Genomic DNA, 23,954 nt, shown 5'->3' with positions numbered 1-23,954 from the left:
TCTAGTGGTGTGTAAATTTATTTAAAAGGAAACGCATATGCCTCCATTTTTACTTTGGTAGGTGGATATAGAAAATTGATAAAACCACTTTTCTTAAAATTTTGAATTTTTTTAGATTGTAACATTCTTCTAGCGAAGCGGGCGATAAGCATGAAATAATTTTAAAAACATATAAATTTAAGCTTTAACAGTAGATATATTCGCATTTAAACCGTAACTTTTGGAATGTTAGTGTTTTCGTGGAAAACCACATATAAGTACGAAATTATTGCAGCAAAAAGTTTATTTTTATTACAAAAATTTATTAGTTTCATAATTTTAGTATTTTTATAATAAATTTTTTATATTTTTATAAAAAAATTTTAGTGCCAATAAAATGTTTTGGGTTTTTTAAAACCTTCATGGCTGCTTATTTAGTCGCCAATATTAGAAATCCGAATGAAAAACATTTTAACTCACCTTAAAAAACTTGATGGAGACTGCGCTTTTATTTATTCCGATGCTGAAACACAAATATTTCACAGCAGCGTAGCATTTTTCACGTATTAAATAGTTGATTTTGTATGCATTTAAAAATTTAACAAAATGCACAAAGTAGTTTTCCTCAAAAGCAACAAATCACCACAATTCACAAATTTACGGCAATGTCGTTTTCTGTAAGTCGTTTTAATTTCACTGCTAAAATGAGCTCACACGCACTTGTCACAATTATTGCATGTATTTGAATATATACACAACTACGTATGCGTGTCTATGCATGTGTATGCACTCAGTTACAGTAGGTCAGTTGCGTATAAAAAGCGTTAGCTGTCAAGGAAGATGACGATGATGCACGCGCAAGGGTTTACTGACACACTTTCAAGCCAACACAGAAGCACAGCTACTCGCACACATCGTCCATAGTTCAGCAGTTAAATTCGAAATGTAAACAAATATTCGCAACTAATGCATAGCCTACTTTTAGGTGTATAAACACATGCGGAGAAAAAAATACGCCTATTCCCAAACAAACCAAAATAAAACTACTACCAAATACTTTACTTACTTTACACTTCAAATTATTTGCATTAAATTATTTTGTTTCGCAACATAGCCACCTCCGCTTTTCACGAAGGCGCACACAACGCACACTCCCGCTCGCATACATGCATCGGCATTTACACACGCGTCGTACACACGGCTATCAAACGCGTAATCGCGTATTTAATGTTACGCTTCACTGACGGCTTGCAAAACTAAGTTCCAAAGGAATTACATGAATTTCCATATACATCTGGTTAGCGTTTTTGGCGGTTTTCATTTAACTTTAGCGTTTTTTTTGTTGGCTTTTCGAAATGAAAACCAATACGAAATTCGTTTTGCCACTTACAGACACGCGAACGTAACGGTGCACGAGCCACGTACCGTGTTTTACGATTTTTGATTATGGTTTATATTAGATTTTCAACAATTACTTTTTACATAAATTTCTCACTTATTTAACTCTTTGACATCTATAATTAGCTAACTTTTCACAAAATAAATTTTCTTGGTTCCTTTCATTCTCATACACACTTTGTATAACACTGTAAACTTTTAGTATTTGTGGCCTAAATGTCGGTTGGTACGAGGCCTTTACGTCATGCGTTTAAGATTTCTTCGACCACCAACCTAAACGAATACCCGGAATGAACTGAAACTGAAACCGTGCAACGAATAATCGGCAGGTTGCTTTGTCGGCGACTGCTAAGAAAAACTCTACCATTAGCAGCGTCAACAGTATTTGTACAGAATCTATTTACAATGCAATGGCATGACGGCACGAAGCGCCAAGCAGTCGTACATCGTCGTTGGCAGATGTGGGAGTTGCTGTTATCAGTAGAGCAGAGTTATTTGTTTTCTAAGATATTATGTTAGGCTCACCTTGCACTGGCTGCACTTGAAGTTGTGGGTGGTCAACAACAGCAGCGCCGTTACAGTGGTTGGCTGCCTTTTGGTAGCGTGCGTTCATAACAGCTGTGCGTTCTCTGGTTCTGCTACTGTTAGTCGCGTTCGTTGGTAACAGCACAACATTCTCTGGCTGAACTAAACCATTGTTGAGTCAGAGAATGTTAATGATTTCATTCTGGTTGAGTTTTCTTTAGCTGTAAGTTCGTCGTCACAGCCGAATGATTACAATTTTCGTTTATGTGTTTGTAGTGGTTGTTGGTATATTGTTTGGTTGGGGTGCCGCTGTAACGAAGGGACGAACATAAAACATTGGTTAGGTCAGGAATTGGCATTCAAGCAGAAATAAGTTAGAATTGAAATTGCAAAACATACACACACGCAAAACATACACACTTGAATGTATGCATACATATAAATGTGGATGCTATTAATTACAATTACTTGCATACATAAAATGTTTGCGCACATAAAGTGTAAGCAAGTACATATGTATATACATACATACATATGTAATAATGTACGTATATACATATCTACGTATGTAAATATATGAGTATATATATGTTATTTTTTTGAACTCTATACATGTTTACGTATATAGGAACACGTGAAAAATTACCAAATATAGATAAATAGAAGTTCATTTTCATTAATTATATAACTTATAAAAATCGTAAATTACAACAAATATATTACATTTAAAAAAATATACAGCATTGACATATTAAGCCGTTTGCCGGAAAAAATATCAGTATTATTCATCTACTACGAGTATATGCAGGCAATTCATCGCAGGCACCAATAACAAAGCTCGTAAGATTTCCCCAATATTTAAAATTTCAGAATTTATAAAATTTCAGATTGGACTGTAAAGTGTTTCCAAAAGGTGCCTGTCGATAAAATTTTAATATGGGGCATCTTCCTAGAAAATGCTCCATTATTTCAATTTCATTTAAGGTAGTAGTCTCGTAACTTATTTTGAAAATTTCGAATTTCGGTTTTTTACATATTTTGAAAGTGCGATATATTGGTAATATACTGTACAAATTTTAGACCGAAATTTGAAATATTGACGAAATTATAGCACATACATGAGAGCGGCTCGTACAAAGTTATGATAAAATTAGATTATTTAGCATTATCCTAACATACATATGTATTTATCTAGGAGCTTAAAACTTATTTTTCTTTTGATTATACAATAGGTTATCATTATTATTTGGAATGTCTTTGGCATAATTTTAAAACTTATTTATATTCTCCCAAAAAGGGCTTAAAAAGGAGATAACGTATATTAAACTTCTATAATTTATTTGGCTATAAATAGATCAATGTTATACTAAATTTTCATCGTTGAAGTTGTAAGTATTGTATCGCCTATGATAATATATTGCTTTACTATTTTTATGTAACATATTATTATTTTTTAGTATTTTTAAATATATTGGTGATAAATATTTTTCTGTTAGAGGTAATGATATTTCCCTTGCCTTTGACAGATATTTAATTATCAGTTCATTTTCTATGAATGTCAGTTTATCAACAAATCTTACTGACGATTTCATTAAGAAAAAGTCTATGCGTGATATTTTACATTTTTCCTACAAACTTTTATTAGAAACTCTTTTCCGAAAAGTACCACTTCTGTAAGGTTGGCGATTAAGACCGCTACAAATTCTTAAAACATATCGTTCAAATCGTATGAGTCTCTCCATTTGGCTCGAAGAAATGTTGAACCATATCGGATGAGCATAAGATATGATTGGTCTAATTATTTGTTTATAAATATTTATTTTAATACAGTTCTATAGTCCACCCTGCCTTCTTAATAAATTACAATAGCTAAAGAACATTTTTTTTGCTTTTGTCAAAATGAAATCTATATGTCTTACAAAGGTGAATTTGCTATCCAAAATTATGCCCAAGTATTTGATTTGTTCTTTGTATTTTATGTTGAATCCATTTATTTTAATTTGAGGCTCATATTTAAGAGCATTTGGATATAAGTTTTTACGTATTCCTTTAACAATAGTTGTTTCGCTTTTATTGAAGTTTAGTTTTAGCTTCCATTTGTGAAAGTATGTATTTAATTCATTTAGGTATGAGTTAACGGCTTCATTAGCTTTGGTTATGCGTTGGTGAGATCCCAATATAATTATATCATCTGCGTATATGAGCACTTTAATATCGCAATTATTAATTTCAGAACTTAATGGTGGGTCAGGGAAATCAGCTAAGAAGATGTTATAGAGAATTGGCCCCAACCAAGAACCTTGTGGCACACCTGAGCTAACGTCTCTTGTCAAAAAATTAAATATACCTTCATTAACATAAAATGATCGCTCTTTTAAATAACTATACAACATTATGCAAAGATTTTTTTCGAAGTTGAACTTCCTGTACATTTTAAATAAGATTCCTTCCACCCAAGCAGTATCGAATGCTTTTTCCAAATCTAGACTGACTAATATCGTCGCCTGTCGTCGATTTAAATTACTACAAATAAAATCAGAGAGTAAAGTTAGTGCGTGGCATGTTGAATGATATGGCCGGAACCCAAATTGATAGTATTTTAAGACATGTCGCTCTTCGATATGTTGTTTTATTTTTTCAAGCAAAAAATCATCCAATAATTTATTGTACTAATATTTGAAAGAAGAGATATTGGGCGATAATTAACAAGAGAACTAAGGTCAGTGTTTGGTTTCGGAATGCATTTTATTTTTGCTGTTTTCCATTCCAGTGGGAAATAGCCTATATTAAGTGAGTGATTAAAGATAATTGACTACTACCTTAAGCTGCAGATAGAGCAGTTTTTCTTATACAGCCTGCTTAGAATAATGCACCCACTTCAAGCTATAAAAATCAAGGGAATTCATCCCTAAAGTACCTGTCGGTACTGTTCATTACACGTTGCCAAATTGTTTCTTTGTCGACTGTTTTATTGAAATTCAGCAATATTTCGCATTTATCATTCCAATTTCTTGTGTAATTTTCCATGTCATTCCATCTGAGGTCATACGCATTTGTTATTTTGTTGAGTTCTCTAAACCAGACAAGTTTTCGTTTTAATACCGCTTTTGATATGCATATGCCCCAGTCTTTCATTCTTGTGTCTTTCATACTTGTATATATTGCAAGATAGATAGTGTAAGAGATATAAAATGCGAAAGTAACTTATGCAAATCTTCAAATAATCCATGCCCCCCACATCTGAGCTGCATAACTTCGAATGGCTCTACAGACAGCCTCGAACATCTTCTACTTAGCACTTAGATTTAGTTTACTTTTCCCCAAAAAAAATAGTCTACATGTATAAGCTATATATACTTGCTATTACCGCGTTATTTTTATTTTCGAACTGTTTTTTAAAGAACATTTTTGATGTAAACAATACCCCTAAGTAGCAATACTCCTTTACAGTTATTATTTCTTTTCCCGTGTACTGCCATTTTTTGTTTTCTTTTCCTAACTTTCTCTCTTTTCTGAAAACCATTATCGCCGATTTTGCAAGATTTACATCCATATTCTATTTTTCGCAATACCTTTCTAAATTTTTTGTCATTTTGCGTAATATATGTACGAGTACATCGTTCCAAAGAAGCACTATATCATCCGGATCCATATATGTATATAAACTCTTCTATGCGAGAGACAGTTTAATTTGTAAATATTTTTTATTACTGATTTTGCTTAACTCAGTCAAATTGATCGTAACCTGCATCTGCCTCAACTGAACTTTTCTTGTGTTTTCCCCCAAAATCTCTAGTTTGTATCTTTCAAATTGCAGATGAGTCCACACATGGTTCAATAATAAAAGGTAGTTTAGGGTAAGATGTTGTCGGCCTCAAGACCTTATTCCGTCTATGAAAGGGATTTTCCATACAATGATGGCCTACCCAGAAAATAGGTTTTTCTTGTTCAAAATTTACTTTGTTCATCAAGAACAACGCAACCATTCCAGCGCTGCACTAACATTTCAAAATCACTTTTGTAGAACGATTAATCTTTCGTCTCAAAACAGGCCCTAGTTTCAGCGATAACTTCTACTTTCTACCGAAATTCTTTACCCGCGAGCATTTCTTTTAGGTCTGCGAACAGCCAGTAGTCGCTGAGAGCCAACTGTGGCGAATACGGTGGAAGTGGGAGCAATTCGAAGTTCAATTCGTAAGTAAACGTGGCACCCGCTTTGAACAGAGTCAAATGCTCATTGCATATAAAGCCAATACGATCTTTTGATATTTGTACGATGACAACTAACTCACTCAACTTCACTTTTCGATCATTCAAAACGAGTTTGTGTATTTATATTTTCTGGTGTTACCCGCCTCGTCTCATTTGCAGGTTCACTGCGTTGTGTATCATCGGTGTCTCTACGACCACGTTTGAAGTCAGCAAACCAGCGTTTTATTGTTGTTTTTGATGTAGGGGAGTCCACATAAAATTTTAGAAGCCATCGCTTCGCTTGAGCGGTATTTTCTCCCATCAGGAAATAGTGTCGAATTAAAACACGAAATTTTTTTCGATCCATTGTTTTGAAAATAACCAAAACAGTCTCTCTTATCACAATAACTAACGAACTAATGAATAGAATGTCGTGAAATTTTAACAGCTACCTTTTTAAGGTTAGTACTAACTTACAATGAGGTGAATGCAATAAAACTAGTAGTGACATTTATGTGTTCAACGCATGTGTTAAATCTATACAATGGCGGTTATCTGAGCGATTACTATTGGCCACAATCAGCTTACCAGGTGGCGATATACTACTTCCCGGAAGCACAGATCCCTTAACAGCTATCGAGCTCAAATATATCTCAAGTGCCTCCTCATTAGCTCTCTTCTCCACCTTAGGCTCTAAACCCTTTCTAAGCAAATTACCTGGGAACCAAAGACATTAGTGTAAATAATGTCAGCTTTGATTTCAAAAGGAGAACAAATCTTACCGAAAAATGCTATTGTCAGATGAAAGGGCAATAGAGAAATTAATTGAAATTTGAAATTATAAACCAATAACTACAAGTGGATATAAAATTAAAGTGGAAGATCAATTATCAAATATATTTCAATGGTTCTATTTCATCCTTGAGATATGTTTACTTAAAAAATTATATTTTTTACATATTTGCTATCAATTTTTTGTTATTTGATTCAGCGACTGGATTTATTTGAATCCATATACACCTACTTACATATATTAAAGAAGTTAGTCGTCCTTCGCATTCGCAACATTTTAGTTAGTGACCTACTAGCAACGCCTTAATAAAATATTTACGAGCATTAGGCATCCTGTTAAATAAAATGCAGTCGATGCATTTAACAGCGTTACCGAATACTATTACAGTGCGCGCAATGCTCTAACGGCTGTAATGCACACTGAGAATGCGAGAGAGGTAACAGCAGGCGGAACTGTTTGGTATTTTATAGTTTAACATCACGCTTTACAATACATGCTGTTGTTAACAGTGATCCGAAGAGCTGCCAAGTGCATGTAAATTATAGTTTGTTCTTATTGTGATGATTATTATATTAATTTGGGTTAGCTAAAGTGAATGGCTCTGAAACTATGACTATAACAAAATTATTGAGCCTACAAAAGGTAATTTAGTTTCCTCCACTAATATTACAAGCTAACAGTCGCGTTTTCTGTTAATGCATTTTGCCTGGTTTATCTCACTCCGTCTTGATGTTGTGAGCAGTGAACATCGAACTTGTTGTGTTTACGTTTGGCTTCACATGCTTCACACTGGAAACTGGTTTGCTTGCCGGTCTGCGCTCAATTTTGAGATAGCTCAGTGATAATGGATTGCTCAGGAACATTGCACAAATACAAAATCAGAAAATGTTGCGGGTTGGCTTACAAATGAGTCAAATTTATTTCATATAAACCATGTATGCAGCCGTCGACAAACACAGCGAACACATCAATATTTTAAAAAGTTTTGATTTTTCCTTTCAAATATTTCTTATTTGTTTAATATAATATAATATAAGTAGAAATATAAATATATTCATCCAATTTTGAATTTTTTTACAAAAACTAGAAAAAAATCCATACATTTTCACTCCAATTCCTCCGTTCTTAACTAGGAACTCTAGATAAAGATTTATGTTAAACAATTTTAAAGCTTATTTAATATAATAAAGCGCAAGTTTTAAGCTGCTTCGACTTTTTTTATAATTGGTTTTCTTGACGGCGCAATACCGCCATAACAAAAAAATTTCCTTGACTGATACAATTTACTCCACTAGAAATATTAAGAATTTCTCCTCTTTCATATTCAAAAGAACAATAGTTTTTCCTAAATAATTCCATTGTGTGATCTTTTTGTATTATCATTCCAAAAAATGTCGTGTAGAACAGGACGAAATAGTTATTATGCACTACCCAACGCTATCCAACAATTTTCTACCAGCAAACATTAAAAATTAGGAATTCAAAATCCAAAATTCAAAGTCCAAAATGTTCCAAATTCAAAACTTAAACTTCCGAATTAGATACAGGTAAAAAATTATAAAATTCAAGGTACCAAATACAAAATTTAAAATTTTAATACGAAATTTATAATTCAAAATTCAAAATTTAAATATGAAATACGAATATGTAAAATAATAACTTAAAATTAAAAACCCATAAGCCGAAATTCTAAACTAAAACTCAAATCCAATACGAGTATAAAAAACTAAAATTTCAAAATTCGACACCCAAGTTTACAAACTCAAAAATTTAAATTCGAAATCCATACAATACTGTTATAAGAAAAAAAATTCAAAGTTCCGAATAAAAAATTCCAAATTTAAAATATAAAATTTTTATTTCCAAATTTAAAATATAAAATTTAAATTTCTTAATTTCAAGTTCAAATTCCAAAAGGAAATATATATAAAAAATAAAAAAAGCTCCGAATAAAAAATTCAAAATTCAAAAATTTGAAATTTACAACTTAAATGCCAAATACAGATATTTGAAATAAAAATTCAAAATTGCAAATTCGAAGCTTAATTTTCCAAATTCTTAACTCAAAATCCAAATACGTGAATAAAAAATTAAATTTCAAAATTCAAAATGTAAAATTCAAAATCTAAAATATAAAATTCGAAAAAAATACAAAATTCAAAATTTAAAATCTAAAATACAAAATTCGAAAATTTACTACATCAAAATGTAAAATTCAAAATCTAAAATACAAAATTCGAAAAAAATGCAAAATTAGAAATGTAAAATTCAAAATCTAAAATCCAAAATCCGAAAATTTATTAAATCAAAATGTAAAATTCAAAATCTAAAATACAAAAATCGAAAATTTAATAAATCAAATCCAAATACGAATATGTAAAATAAAATTTCAAAACTCTAAATTCAAAACCTAAAATTCAAAACTCGAAAACCAAAATTCGAAACCCAAAATTCCAAATTTGAATATTAATATTAAAAATCCAAATACAGTAATAAGAAATAAAAGTTAAAGATTTCAAATAATATAAATAAATAGTATATTTAGGAGTTAAGATTTTCTCACCTCGAGTCTGATTTTCTACTAAGAACATAAATGTTTATATTAATTAATATTATTATCCGAAAAAAAACATCATTTATGTAGCACCAGCAGAAGCGGTGCTCCTTTCGATATATATCGGATGTTTTATTACAAAAGTCCAAATTTAGAATATAAAATTTAAATTTAAAAATTCCAAGCTCAAAACTTAAAATGAAATTCCAAATGAAGGTACTAAAAATAAAAAAAATCAAACTTCCGAACGCAAAATTCAAATTTCGAAATCTAAAATCTGAAATTCGATGTTGAATACTTAAATCTCAAATACAGATATGTAAAATAAAAACTCAAAATTCTGGATTTATAGTAAAACCAAAATCTAAACCAAATCCACAATTCTAAGTTTAAATTGAAAAAAAATAAAAATAAAAAGTGTAATAATAAAAATTTAATATTCCGAAGTCGAAAATACAACATTAAAATTTCAAAACTTCAAATTTGAAACCAAAAATTCCAAAATTACGAATTCAAAACTCCAAAAGTGAAAATTCAAAATACCAAATTCAAAACTTAGAACTCCAAATTGTTAATTCAAAATTAAAATCTAAATATGAGTATAAAAAATAAAATTTGAATACTCAAAACTCAAAGTTCAAAATTCAAAATCCAAATACAAGTACAAAAAACACAAATTGAGGGTTCGAAGTGCAAAATTCTAAATCTTAAATTCTTAACTCAGAAAATAAAATATAAAAACTCATAACTTAAAATTTCAAATTTCAAATTCCAAACTCAAACCTCCAAAATTCAAATATACATACTAAAGCAGCAAAATAAAATTTCAAAATTCCAAATACAAAACTCAAAGTTCAAAATACGACTGTAAAAAATAAAAATTCACTATTCCAAATACAAAATTCAAAATTCCAGATACAAAATTGAAAATTTCAAATACAAAATCCAAAATTTAAAATACAAAATTCTAAGCTCCAATAACTTTTAGTTCAAAATTCAAATTAAAAAATTTAAATTGAACAAAATTCAAAACCCAAATACCCAATCTTAAATAAATATTCACAATGCAAAACTCATAAGCCAAGATTCGAAACCTAAAATATCAAATTGGAAAATTAAAATTCAAAATTACAAATAAAAAAAAAATTTAAAATAAAAAATCGAAAATTCAAGTGACAAAATATCATACAAAACGCTGTCAAATACAGTTAGGGTGCGACCAGAGTGAGCGCTGAAAGCCGAGCCGAGATTGTCAGTGCGATAAAGATTGTCAGTGCGATAAAACTGATTACATACAAGCCAATACAAATAAGCTTGTGTATAACACAGTGAGCGCCGACAAGAGCAGAGAGCAAAGCCGATGAGTGCGAGAAAACAGTTTCAAAGCGTTTTGCTCGCTTTTTTGGATTGTTGATGCTTACTTTTTAGAGTGCAGTTGTGTTTTTAACACACTTTTATTAGGTCGGGTTGTATGTATGTATGTATGTATGTATGTATGTATGTATGTATGTAACGGAATCTTTGAGCGTAATTTTCACTGGCTTCTAAAAATCTGATCGACTTGAAATTTTGCACACCTATCAAGGACCGATGACAGTGCAATAATTTGATAAAAGTTTTCCATTATCCTTATTAGGATTGCCAGGATTAATATTTTCTTTTTTTACCTGTGGGCAAAAAGTAAGGTGAATTTGGTTGTAAAATGAAAAATCTTTATTTATTCTTGTAAATCAATTTCATCCCCTTCAAAATAATCCCCTCTCGATAAAATACACCTATGCCAACGATTTTTCCAATCCCCGAAACATGCCAAATAGTCCATTTCCGGTATAGCCATCAGCACCTTCTTCGATTCAGCTTCTATCTCCTCAATCGACTCGAAACGCGTTCCCCGGAGTGGGCTCTTGAGTTTTGGGAATAGCCAGAAGTCACACGGAGCCAAATCAGGCTAATACGGTGGTTGCGGAACGATATGCGTGGAATTTTTGGCGAAATGGTCACGAAGAACGAGTGCAGTGTGAGACGGTGCATTATCATGATGCAAAAACCAAGAGTTGTTGGCCCATAATTCGGTCTTTTTAGATGAATTGCTTCACGTAAACGACGTATAACGCTTAAACAATATTCCTTATTAACAGTTTGGCCAGGTGGAAGGAATCCATAGTGCACCACACCACGAAAATCGAAAAAAGCTGGCCAATGGAGTGGGGTAGCCGTTTCTCTGGCTCCCTCCACGAAATAAAACACAAATGAACAACAAAATTAAATGACATAAGAGCAAAACACATGGAATAAACAGAATTTCAGCGCTGATTCTCGCATTTACTGTGTTATATATATTACAAATTTTCTTCTCGCATGAAAATAAGCGTCAATAAGCTCGGCTCGGCTCCGCTCGGCATCAGCGTTCACTCTGGTCGCACCCTTATACTCGTGCTGTCGAACAATCAAACAATTTTATTTCCACGCATTCATTGCCACTTCGTGATTTCCCAGAGCAGCAACCACAAACTCGCTTACTATCGAATATTTCCGCCTTCTCTTTTCACTCAAATTACCCTGTAATTTGTTAAGTGCGTTTTGAAAGGCAAACTCTACAGAAAATTGTGTAATTAAATGTTTTTCACATACCCGAGCAGATTGGCTACGCCAAAAAAGCACGCAAGAGGTCACACACAGAACAGCAGACAAAAGAGGAGAATCTTACAAAAATGATTAAAAAAACGCAAGAAATGCAATAAATACGCACAAAAAAGAATTTGTCAAATTGTTGCTGCTTTAACGCTTCAATGAATTCATTTCGAGTTTTCACGCAACAAAACGACAAAAAGCGGCGGGAAATGCGGGTTGATTGCCTTGCCTGAATGGCTAAATGACTAACTAACTGCTTGAGTGGCCAGAATAGGGTTGGTGGTAGTTGTGGCGATAAAAGCAGACCCTGATAAACCATTTTTGGTAAAGTGGCGGCCGTAGTCGTATGTGGCAGCGAAGAAAGAATTGTCAAAAATAAAATAAAATTTAATTTAGCTGAGAAGCGATAAAATAACAATACCAAGCAAGAAGCCAAGGCAAACGGGAATGAATGAGTGAAAAGAATAAAGTTTATGCGACTATATTATTTCACGCTTAATAAAACAGGCACGCCTTAAAGTGTAAATACTCATATGGAATACAAGGGACATATACACACATGCACATACGCCGATTTATATACGTGTGCGTGTGTGTGTGCATGTGCGGGCGTGTATGGGCATGCTACAGTAGAATGAATTCGTTGACAGACGCAAAGGGCACCATATAAATTAACTTGTAAGATAACTGTTTATAAAATGGATATATCCAGAAACTTACTCGAATGTAGACATACAAAAATTGTAGATCAAAATCGGAAAGCCGTTACAGCTACTATTTGCTACTAGTCTGAAATATATGTGAAATAATCAAAAAGCTGCTTAAAAGTATGAGGCTGAAAAAACACAACAAATTCCAATCGCGAAAAATCTCATGATTGCATTTAATGATTGTGATTGCCGGCCGCCAAACTTTATTTTAGAGAAGTCAAAATGGATTCATTACAGCAATCCAAGGATAAGAAAGTCATGGGGACTGCCCGGTCATGCTTCTACGTCGTCGCCTCGGCCGAATATTCACGCTGCGAAGGTTATGCTATGTACATATTTTGTGGGGCCAAGTTGGTGTTATTTATTATGAAAACTGAGCAAAACCATCACTGGGGATCGGTATCGACTTCAATTGATGCGATTGAGCCGAGCATTGCGCGAGAAGCGGCCGCAATACGCGGAGAGGCATGAAAAAGTCACGTAGCCAAATCCGCTAAAACCTATCAGGAAACACTGACTAATGATTCACTTGTAACCATTTTTTCAGAATGAAGTTGTATTTTCATCAAAAAAACAGCGAGAACTTAGTTGCGCTCCTAATAGTTTCCCAAAAAATAGTGAATAATGAAATCAATATAACATAAGTATTATAAAACAAAAACAATTAATTTTTATTACAAAACAAGAAAAAAAATTAAATTTGTGTATAGTGAAAATTCAATCCATGAGTACAAAATATATAAAAATTCAAATTGAAATTAGAACTAAAAGTCAAATTTACAACTATTCGTTGCTACTTTATCACATTTATTGCGGACTGGGCCAAAAATGCTATCAACATTAGAAATGTTCAGTCCATCTGTCACAGATGACAATATTGTGCAAAACGATCGTGATCAAATTGTGATGAAGCCACTCAAACGGTGGCCAAACCCGGACTACGACCAGGAAAGTTCTACTGTGCATTTGATGGGACTTGAAAGGAATCATTTATTATGAGTTTCTTCCGTATGACCAAACACTAAATTCAGATTTCTACTGTCAACAACTGGACCGAATTGGCCAACAGAAGATTTGTCGTGTTTCATCAGGACAACACAAGGCCATACACGTCTGTAGTGACTCTTCAAAAACTCCAGGAACTTGGTTACGAAGTTCTATTATGGTACATCCACCATATAGACTGGACCTGGCACCAAACGGTCACCACCTTTTTCTCTCATTGCAAAACTTTCTGAATGATAAGAATTTTGGTATCAAAAGAAGATTGTGAAAATCGATTACTAGAGTTTTTCGCCAATAAAGACCAAGACTTCTATGAGAGGGGCATTATGACGCTACCTTTGAATTGTCTATATTTTATACAATAAAACGGTGCATATTTCGCACAAATAGGACAACCCAAAACATCTTCAATAAAGTTTTTAATTTGACGCAAAAAATAATGAATTTCTTTTTTCCCCAAACAAATATTAACGGTTTCAGTTGATTTTTTCATGGTATCAAACCTTGTTATTAGCGAGTGTTTTCTGCTTTCTGGAGTTATATAATATATGGCGGCGCATAATTAATCACCCTATCGAAAAGCTTAAATATCTTGCAAATGGCGTCATACGACAGTCATTTTTGATAATTGTGAACTAAACAGCTGTAATATATTGTACAAACAAACAACAATGTAAAGGTCAAATAAAGATTTCCATCACTCAAAATAATGTTTTTATTCATTAAACAATTTTTTTTTTGTTCAGTAAAAAAATGATTTAAATACTAAATTTTACACCACTTTGTACAATATTTGGTAGACGCGACCTAAAAATTACGTTGAAGTTTTTACGCACAATTGGACTTGGTTAGCCCTAAAATGTACGAACATTTCACATTCTTTTAGGAATTAAGTTTTGTTTGAAAAAACATTTTTTGTCTTAATATTCGTGGAAGAATGAAAATTTCGTGTGAAAAAATCTATTAGTGAACCGTGTTATTTCAAAATTCTGTAAAAAAAGACTGCGTAAAAAGAGGGTTGGGCGTATGGCATTTTTGGTTACTAATAACCAACTCACAATTCCTACTTGCGGCATTGAAACCAGAGGCTTTTTCTGTTATTGAACTTCTACAATCTATTTTTTACAATGAACCTTATTTGTGCAGATGAACCTCATTTCCACATCAGCGGATATGTTAATCCTCCGTTGAACACCTGTTTTAAAACCTTCGGTTGGGCATCCCGGTCTGACCAGACCTCTATGTAAAGGGTGGTTAAATTTCAAGGGCCGATGTTGAATGTGAACCACACCTAAACGTCAACGACACCGTTGGACTTCTTTCTTTGGGGTTATTTGAAAGAAACGGTGTACGTCGATAAGCCAGCAACAATTCAAGAGCTAAAGGATGAGATAAATCGGCCAACTAACGGCATAGAACCTCAATTGTGCCTCAGCGTCATCGAAAATGTTGACCATCGGATGGAGGTGTGCCGATATTTTATTCCTTGACAATAATTTCCGAAAAAAAATGTATTTTATTCAATATCAACACCGCATTTATTTTCATGCATTTCTATGGGAATAAGTGGCAAATGCGCCACATTTATAATTTATTTTTAAGTATTGCAGGTATATATTATTAATATCTAAGATTTTTCATTTGTTTTGGTGTGCATTGAGCTACCTACAGAAGCAAAAATAAAGCTGGAAATACTTTATATATACCCTATGATCAATAAGTACTGGGAAGGTGATGTTGACAGTGCACCATGACTACCTTCCATCGGGCCAGACAGTCCAAGAAGAATATTACTTAAGCGTTTGAGAGATGCTGTACGTCGCAAATGGCCGGAAATGTGCGCAAACAATTCTTGAATTTTGCATGATAATAACGCGCCATTGCACCGATTCCAAATTGTGCTAGATTACTTGACCAAGCACTAAGTAAATACCATAGTGCAAGCACCGTACTCACCTGATATGGCCCCGTGCGACATCTTTTTGTTTCCCAAGTTGAAGTTACCACTTCGTGGAAAGATATTTCAGTCGATAGAGGAGATCAAAGATAATGCGACGAAGGAGCTGAAGGCCATCCCTTCGTCGGCCTGCCAGGGGTGTATGGAGGTTTGGGTTAAACGTTGGCACATGTGTGTTGCTTCAGACCGGTCATATTTTGAAGGAGATGAAATAAATTAGCCTCAAACTTAACTCTTTTTAGTTATATTTAAAAATTCCCGGTACTTTCTTCTGAATATGTGTAAGAAATTTTTGAGTGCTGTTGACATACTGGATTCTGGCATGCAATACAATATAAACGAATTTTTCACCTCCTTATAGAAATATTCTCAGGGATAGTAATTGGTTTGTTGATTCCATAGCCAAGAGTTGTTTGATTCCAAAGCCAAACGAGTAGCCAAAGCCATCGATTTTCGATGTTTGCAAGGACCAATGTGTTCGACAAAGTCATCAAAAAATTTCGTCTCGCATCACTGTTTCTTAGCCCATCAACTTCCTTGCAAATGCAAATGACATCCAACATTTTGCAAAAGAAAGCAAAGGTCTATCGACTTTTTGGGCGTTTCGATATGAAATGTGAGACCATTTGATCCGTGCAATCGACGCCAGCTTTGTGTGCCTGTAAATACCCAACCGAAGGTGTAACTCTTTAAACACATTTTTTCTACCTGTTCAAGGATCCTTTTTAAAAAGTTATATCCATGAAACGATGGAAGCTTAAATTTTAGGAAGCTAGTTGTAAGCTCAAGCTTTTAGTTATAATATTTAGAAATATGTTAAATTGATGTCCAAAGCTGAAAAAGGTCTTGCCAGAGCTGGGTGCCTAGCGGAGAGTTAATAAACAGAACAGTCACCTTTGGTGTTTGGAAAATACGCACGCCGTCATGAGGAAGCCGATGCAATCATAATGAAAGACTGTGTGCGCGGATGAAGAAATCACTGTTACAGTCAATGGCGAACACTACGGCGTGCCTTGAGGACATCTCAGAGGATTTAAGACGCTTTACTAACTAAAAGATTCTATAAAACCCACAATCTATATTTTAGACAGACCTTCGTTAAGAATATTAACCACCACAGCTGAGATGGATTCTCTTGTAAAGCAACACTACTACCTCTCTCTCTTGTAAAGCAACACTACTACCTACAATTTCGGCCATGTTATTAATGTGGAATGGATTCGATTCGAAAATAAATTGAAAAACTTTTCAAAGAGTGAGTAGATAACCCAGAGTTGGAAGTCAAGCCAAAAATAAGTACATATCTACATATGTTCCCCTCAAGCTGAGTAGTTAACAACAAAATCAATGGAAATACTGGGAGTCGTTGTGAAGTCGAAATGATGGATGGTTTTGCAAATTTTTCTGTACGCGTGTGCGCATGTAGAAAGTTAATGAAAAAATTAGGGAGATGGGTCTTGTGGGTGGACTGTGGAGATGTGAATATAAGCATACATTTGTACGAGTAAAGGGAGTTTCAATAGGGATATAACACTATTGGTTTTAAAAATGCAAATGAACTTGGAATCTTCACCATCAGCAAAAAAATTATCAAGGGGGTCTTAACGTACATGTGGACTTTGTTTACGTACTCTTCTTACTTATAAAACCACCAAGCCAAGAAATGAGTTTATGGTCAACTGAATATGATTTGTTGATGAAATTCACTATTAACGCTACAAACGGAGAGGGTAAGGCGACTCAATTGTTCAATAGGCGTTTATAGACTATACAGGCAAACATTGAACGATCTCCTTCTTGAACTCCCCACCGCCGAATGTCGTTACCAAGCACTATCCATACAGAGAAATAACTTCAGCTGCCTCGTGAGACCCGCGTAACTTCTGACGTTGTTCCACAAATGGAGAGACTTACAGTTTCAAGCTGATTCCGAACGGCAGATATTTTTATGAGGAGCTTTTTCATGGCAGAAATACACTCGGAGATTTGCCATTGCCTGCGGAGGGACGACCGCTATTAGAAATTTTTTTTTTTTTAATTTTACCGAGATTTGAACCCACGTTCTCTCTGTGAATATCGAATGGTAGTCACGCACCAACCCATTCTGGTACGGCGGCCGCTTAGAGTAATATAGAGGAATATTTTACCATTCCATATCTATGAAGGGCATGGAGTCAACTTATTTAGCTTATTTAGAACTGAAGTACTTGAAATTGAAATTTGGAAAAGGGGATTCAAGAAGCTTCGACGCTAAATAGCTAAAATAGGATGGATAGTCAAGGAGGAAAGAAAGAAGTGGCACAGAGTAAGAGTTAGGATAGAATAAAGACAGAAACAAAAACAGAGATAGCTAATCATGTGAGAATTTTCCATATTCTTTGGCTTATCTGAAAATATCCTCCAACTTGAGAGAACGAATATTACTCATTCCCGTGGCATCGAAACCCGAAATCCATAGTCGTTCTCTAACAAAGGCAGGATACTTACAGAAAAAATTCTGAGTGCTATCCAGCACCTCTAAGCAAGACACGCAAATCGGGTGCTCAATGATTCCCATGGTGGTCATATGCTGACCTCATGGGTTGTGTCCTGTAATAATACCGACTTTCAAACGAGTGTATCAGGTCAGTCCGTAAGTTCGTGCGTATTTTACCCATAATTTCACTTTTGTACAATTTTTGCATACAAAAAATTATTCGCGGAATATAACGGAACTATTAATATTTTCTTTGATATAATATATTGTGCATTCAACAAGTGATTTTAATCGCGGATAGAAGCACGTGTTGTTAAAAAATAAGATGGAATATTCGAACGCGTACAAGAGGCGTATTTTGTATTTTTTTTTTTTATAAAAGTAAAGGTATATTTTCAGTTTTTTGCCCGTTGCGTTGTCTTATTTTTCTATTCAAAACTATAGTAGCGCAACAAAGACGTTGGCTATACATTCTACGCATCCTTTTCTACTAAAATTTTTGTCGAATAATTTTTCGTAATAAAATTAAGTTAATTTAAATTTTTTATATTTTTTTTTTAATTTCTTTTATTATTTTTGCTTTTCCTACCTCTTTTTATTATTTTATTATTTTATTTATTATTTTTAAGTCCAAAGTAATTCTAGCTTAAAAAAGACGTTGCTCTTATTTTCCCTTTTCTAATACCATTTATTAATAGAAGAATGTCTCATCACTATATTTTAATAAAATTTGGTTAATTTTATTTTTTATAATTTTTACTCTATTTTAAATTTCTTTTATTATTATTTTTTTTCTTCTTCTTTTTTTAATTTTTAATTTCTTTTAATATTTTTTTAAATTTCTGGTTTATTTACCTTTTGCCATCAAATGCCCAAATATTTTATAAGGAGTTTCATTACAAAAAAGAAATTTTTTTTGCGACTCATTTTGTCTTATGATTTGGAAAGTTAAAGGCGGTGCTGAAAAAGTGAGCGTGAATTTTTTATTTTAAATACAAAATTATGTTATGCTTTATTTTAAATACAAAATTATGTTATGCTTATTGAAGCACCCTTTACATATAATGGATGTGCACATCATCAAGTCATACTTACATACATAAAAGAGATGCGAGTTATTTTACTGTGAGTGAATGCTTTTAAAAACATTTTGCGGGTTTGTTCGCTCAACCGAAGCGAAAAAACGTACGCGTACTATTTGAAACTAAGCAAAGAAACAACAAAAAAGAATAACAAAAAACAACAAAAAAATGGCAAAACACTAAAAACAGATAAATGAAAAATATATCGTTACTAAAGTCAAAGCAAAACAAAGCAAACAACCCAAAGCGAGTACGACACATACGCAAAATGCAGCGAACCGGAAATGGGTATAACTGCGTGTGTATGCGCGAGTATGTACTCACTTCCAGATGGGATTGTATGTAGTTTGGAATGCCAACGCATGTGCTGACGTAAATAAGTACAAATATACAAGCGTGCAGATATAAACAAATCTTTAGGAATACTCCACCGAGTCCAATAGTTGACTGACTGAGGTTAACTGACTGCTTCTGCCTGTATGGATGGCTGGTTGATTTGTCGCTTGACGGCACAGTTCACCAGGCATGTGGGTGAGCGGAAAAGTTTTAAAGGAAGTTCGTTGCAATTTTTCGGCTTCATTTACTTGGCACGCGCACACAGAGTGCAGAATACGTAGGAAAATTAATCGAAAATATTAAGTGAATTTATTTTCGCTAAAAAGTTGTTGCTTAGAATATCTAAAATGAAGTATACAGAATTAACAGTTAACTAACGCCGTCGAAAATGCGTAGAATTTATATGTATATGTATTTGATTAATATATAATTTATGTATGCATGTGAACGGATATAGACAAGCAAGCTGAAAACGATGAAAACTTACGAACTAGTAACGAAATTGTCAATGAAAGATTGTGTGGCAAGAGCAAAAGCGAAAGCAAACTAGCGAACCAACTAGCAGACATAGCATCGCAACATGTGTCGGCAACAGCTGCTTGCCACAAGATTTCCCTTAGTTGCCGTGAAATACCAAAAAACTTTGGTCAAAGTTCATCAAGAACTTGAGCTCTCTGCAGAGTGAAAGTGAAAGCAGTAAAAATTGATATCGAAGGAGAAGATGATAGCTGCAGCAATAGTGGCTGAGTGCATCAGCCAGAGTATAAAGAGAAGAAAACACAACCTGTAGCAAATATTTCGACAACACAAAAACAAAAACAAAAACAACAACAACTAGTGGATTAATATGTAGAAAATATGCAAAGAATGCAACTTCTAACACTAAAACTTGCTACAGTCAAAAAGAAGAAAGCCAGCGCAGCCAACGGTGCTTAACCATTGAAATGCAAAAGCAGAAGGAAGAGGAACAAACACCGGTAGCATCTTAAAAGTTAGTAACAACAAAGAAGAAACGTGGCAACAAAACAACAACAGTGGAGAGGAAATAACAATAAACAAATGACCGCACTGGGAAACGCATAGGGGGCACAAACATAGCGAAGGACATTCAATAAGAAATCTAAATATTTATGAGTAAAATGAAAAATTAATATACATGCCAAAAAAAAAAAAACGAATAGAAGAACAACCACAGGCACTTTTTCTGAAGAAACACTGATGTCTAAGAATTTTAAGTTTTCTTCCTGCTCGTGTATACTTTAACGTACATACATATACGAGGGGTGCTTTTTATATTTCGGGATTAGAGAACAAAAACAAATTTTAATCATCGAAAATCACTTTATTGTTTTTCAAAATATTCTCCATGAAGATCTATTCACTTTTGCATGCGTTTGAACCAATTGTCGAAGCACTTTTGCCACTCTGAATGAGGTACCTCCAAAACATGCATTATGAATGCCGCAACCGCTTCTTCAGGTGTCGAAAAACGTTGACCTCTCAGTTTGTTTTTTACGTACGGGAATAAAAAGAAATCATTCGGTGCCAAGTCACGACTATACGGCGGATGACCCATTAATTCGATGTTTTGGGTGCTCAAAAATGCAGTGTACCACTCAGAATTTACTGTTCTGCATTGTTCTAGTAGTACGGTTGCGACATGTCCAGTTTTTCCGAAAAAACAGGCGACCATTTGCTTGGAAGTGCTTCGTGCGCGAACAACTTTTGTTGGATTTGGCTCATCTTAAAACACCCATACAGTCGACTGCTGTTTACTTTCGGGCTCATCCGCGTAAATCCATGATTTATCACCTGTCACGATGTCATAGACGTGTTCCGAAGTCCCGCGATCGTATTTTTTGAGCATTTCCTTCGACCAATCGACACGAGCCTGATTTTGAGCGATTGACAAATTGTGTGGGATCCAACGCGAACAAATTTTTTTGACAGTCAAATATTTATGCAATATTGAATGTATGCTGGTCCCACTAATGCCTAAGATTATCTCAATCTCACGATAGGTCACATGACGATCTTGCAATATCAGTTCGCGCACAGCATCAATGGTTTTCGGAACAACAACTGATTTTGGACGACCTTCACGAAATTCGTCTTGGAGTGAACTACGACCACGATTGAATTCACCATACCATCGATAAACACTGGTCCTTGATGGAGCTTCATCGCCAAAAAATGAATTAAGTGCATCCATGCAATGTTGCTGAGTTAATCCACGTCGAAAGATGTATAAAATAATCGCACGAAAATGTTCACGATTTAGTTCCATTTTTGGACCGAGATGAATCTTTTAAGTTACTGTAAACAACACAAATTGCGCTGGAATTTCAAAACATTCTGAGTACGTAAAAGCCAAAAAATGTCAAACTTTGCGATACAGCTGTCAGTTGCCAGACTGCAACACCAGGGTTGCCAAATCACGAAATATAAAAGGCACCCCTCGTAGTATATAAGTGGCGCAAAATTAACTACCGTATATGAACATGTTATAACTTTCCCAAATGCAAAATTACATATTTGACACTAGTGAACTTTTGACAGCTGCAGTATACAAACAGACAAGCAATGGAGTGCCCGCTCTAACCATATCAGGTCTCTTTTTTTGGGCTACTTGCAGTCGCGGGTGTACGAGGTGTGTTCAAAAAGTATCACGAATTTTGTATTTTTTCAAAAAATATTTATTTATTCATTAATATCTATTTTGTCCCCTTCAAAGTAATCAGCATGAGATATGCACTTGTGCCAACGAATTTTCCAATCTTCGAAGCACTTCAAAAAATCATTTTTTTATTTTGTTCAGTCGTTTTATCTCGTCAATCGTAGCGTAGCGCCGTCCTTTTATGGGTCTCTTCATTTTCGGGAATACGGCGGCTGTGGCATCATTAGTGTGTTGTTTTTGGCCAAAAAGTCGCGCACAAGCAACGATGTGTGAGCAGGGGCGTTACCGTGATGCAACAACCAATTTTTGTTCTTCCACAAATACGGGCGTTTCTGGTGGATTGCTTTGCACAAATTGCACATAACTTGAAGGTAATATTCCTTATTGACTGTTTTACCCTCTGGCAGGAACTCATGATGCACAACGCCCCAGCAACCGAAGAAAACGGTAAGCCAAACTTTTACATTTGACCGAACTTGGCGCGCTTTTTTCGATCTTGGTTCGTGCGGCAGCTTCCATTGAGATAATTGAGCTTTGGTTTCCACGTCATAACCATAAACCCACGATTCGTCACCAGTTATGACCCTCTGGAGCAAATTTGGATCGTCGCGGACAGAGTCCAACATCTCATTAGCAATGTTCATGCGATGCTGCTTTTGATCGAAATTGAGCAGTTTTGGTTCGAATTTTGCGGCGACCCGTCTCATGCCCAGATCATTGAAAAAAATCGAATAGCACGAGCCAATCGATATGTCTAGTCCCTCAGCAACTTCTCTAACGGTGATTCGACGATTGGCCAATACCATTTTCTTCACTTCATCAATTTTTTGTCGTCTGTTGTTGAAGTGCTCGGGCGTCCGGCACGCTTTTCGACGTTCACATCTTCTCGGCCTTCTGAGAACATTTTGTACCACCGATAAACGTTGCTTTGGTCCAAAGTAGCTTCTCCGTACGACATAGTCAACATTTGGAATGCATCCGTGCACTTAATTTCGTTTTTCACACAAAATTTGATAAAAGTTCTTTGATCCATCTTTTCTAAATAGGTAAAAATCGAAGACGAGCCGACACACGTGCAAGCGAAGCAGCTGTCAACAAGTAACTGAACATTCAAAATGGCCGAACTCCTCGGCATGAGTGAGAGACATGAGTACCTACATATGGTCACAAAAAAATCGAAATTCGAATATACGTAACCTGCGAAAATTCAAAATTCGCAATACTTTTTAAAAAACACATCTCGTATAACAGGTAATCGCAGCCTTTAACCTGTTAAGCGATTAGTTTTTCATAGACAGCACGATTTACTGTGCTGAATTAATTTCAAGCGAAGACTGTCGATGCAAATCCGGTTTGCAGCCAAATATTGGATTCACCGTGCGCGTTGGCTGAACGATTATGTGGAAATCAATCGACAATAGTCTAGACATGGTAACTCACCATCAACGGAGATCGACGGTCTCATTTGTCAATAAAATCATAAATTTCGAAAGGGTAGAGTGGGCAATTAACTCCTTTAAACCCTTTAAATCACCAGGGCCGGATGGAATATTCCCAGCACTTCTATCCAAAGGCACTGTGGAACTGATCCGAGTCATGGTGAAAATCTTCACAGCTAGCCTAATATTGGAATACATTCC

Source organism: Anastrepha ludens, chromosome 2, assembly GCF_028408465.1.
Source record: "Anastrepha ludens isolate Willacy chromosome 2, idAnaLude1.1, whole genome shotgun sequence".
NCBI lineage: Eukaryota > Metazoa > Arthropoda > Insecta > Diptera > Tephritidae > Anastrepha > Anastrepha ludens.
This window is presented reverse-complemented; position numbering follows the sequence as displayed.